The following is a 2,548-nucleotide window of genomic DNA, read 5'->3' as shown; positions in this document are numbered from 1 at the left end:
TACCTAAAGACACAGAGATTTAACGTGGTTCGGTCAATCGACCTACGTCCACAAAGGAGATGAGCAATCCACTATAAATATGAGAGTACAAAATGAGAGAAACAACCTCAACCAATTCACTCATAATACATGGGAGGTTCACACAAGTGATAACGTATCAAGCTTATGACCCACAAATTCTCCCTCTAACCAAAACTCTCAAAGCTTTTAAGACTACATTGTGAATGCTGATTAAGTTAGAAGGAACATGCCTCTATTTATAGAGTTCTAAGCCTTTTCCTACAAGAAAAGGATTAGTCAATTCAAAACCTTTTCCTACAAGGAAAACCTATTTATGGTAAGAAATTTAGGGCAAATAAAACCCAACAAATCTCCCCCTTAGCCTGAATTTCTGACAAAATAAATTTGTCCACCTTTTTGGCTTAATCTTCAACAACTTGTTTCTCCTCTCCATAATCTCCTTTGCAAAATTTATGTCTCAACACAAAGAATCTCTCTGAAACAATTTCTCCAACAAAAATCTTCATTGCTGTCAAAAAAGGTTACTGCTAGAACTACACCGCCAAGATGAACACATCTTTCTAACCTGGTTCAATCATCGATTATTGAACCACTGAACCTGACTCCGTCATTGAATCTGGCTCTGATACCACTTGTTAGGACCGAAAATAAGCAGGTGTATACGCGGAAGCTAGCAATGCAAACCTCGAAAGACAACGAGTAAGAAGACAACGAGAAATATACCAAAAGACACAGAAAATTTAACGTGGTTCGGTCAATCGACCTACGTCCACAAAGGAGATGAGCAATCTACTATAAATATGAGAGTATAAAATACAGAGAGAAACAACCTCAACCAATTCACTCATAATACATGGGAGGTTCACACAAGTGATAACGTATCAAGCTTGTGACCCACAATTTCTCCCTCTAACCAAAACTCTCAAAGCCCTTAAGACTACATTGTAAATGTTGATTAAGTTAGAAGGAGCATGCCTCTATTTATAGAGTTCTAAGCCTTTTCTTACAAGAAAAGGATTAGTCAATCCAAAACCTTTTCCTACAAGAAAAACATATTTATGGTAAGAAATTTAGGGCAAATAAAACCCAACAGTTGAAAGGCAAATTGTGATATTCGAAATTGGAAACTTAAAGGAAAGCAAAGGTTCAAATTAGTGTCTACTATTGAAGCGAGTCCGTACTGATGGTAATACCTCGATCTAATCGACAAAAGGTAACATTCTCTAATTGAAATATTTGAGAAATAAGAGGATCTATTCTATTTTTACTTTGCATATGTGTTCGAATTTCTAAATTAAAAAAAAGGTGATAAATTGCATTCACATATATCGATTATTCTCATCTAAAGATAAAGATTGTTAGAAGACAAATCGTGATATTCGTAATTGGAAACTCAAAAGAAAAGCAAAGGTTCAAAGTAAAGTCCACTATTAAAGCAAGTCCCTGCTGATAGTAATACCTCGATCTCATTGACAAAAGCTAACATTTTTTAATTGAAATATTAGAGAAATATAGGGATCAATTCTATTTTTACTTTACATATATTATGATATTTACAATATACAAATTGAAGTATTAACACAAGAAACTAAGACCAAAACGATGATGCATCAAATTAAAAAGTGGCAAATTGATTATTCATCATTATAATTTATATATTTGTAATAATTGACATAGTAAGAAATTATTTCTACACATGAAATGATCTCATGAATATCTTTTTGTTGTGGCATAGGGAGCACAGATTATTTTAAACTTCAACAACCAGTGGACCACAATTTAGTTTGATCTTTATAAATGCACATTCTTTTTCACAAACAAACATATAGTATATCATTTCACTTTACCAATGAGATAGAAGGATTAATTCATCCAACTTGATCATTTGTATAAATGATTTCCTTATATGTATGTAATATAAGGTGGCGGGCTTTTTAAGCAGAAATATCGGATTCGATTAAGGAAAAATTGTATATAATAGCAAACTAATAACCTAAATCAAATAGAATAGCTAGGGTTTGATTTAATTGTGCTCCATAGCAAACATTAGCTAAAATTTGCCAGCGTCTCTCTCCCAAAAATCTCGCTCGCCACTCTCCATTCTTGCTTGTCTCTCTCGCTTTACACAGAAGTGTATAATTCTGTTTCTGTTTTGTATAAAGCGAGAGAAAATTGTATATACACATGCAAAAATGTATATCTTCGTGTTATACACTTAATTATACAATTTACAAACATTTTACTTCAAATATTGCAGAGAAAAAGGCCAACGAATTATACAATTGCGAATTATACAATTGCAGTGAAATACAATTTTCTCTAGCTCTATACAACAGAAATGTATAGATTGTGTTTCTGTTTTTGTATAAAGCAAGAAAAACATATCTTCTTGCTATACACTTATAATTATGTAATATACATACATTTTAATTCGATTCAACTGTATGCAAAACAAATTATACAATTACAGCAAAATAGGCCAACGAATTATACAATTTAGGCCAGCGAATTATATAATTGTATATGT

Source organism: Solanum lycopersicum, chromosome 8, assembly GCF_036512215.1.
Source record: "Solanum lycopersicum chromosome 8, SLM_r2.1".
Lineage (NCBI taxonomy): Eukaryota > Viridiplantae > Streptophyta > Magnoliopsida > Solanales > Solanaceae > Solanum > Solanum lycopersicum.
Note: the sequence above shows the minus strand (reverse complement) of the source record.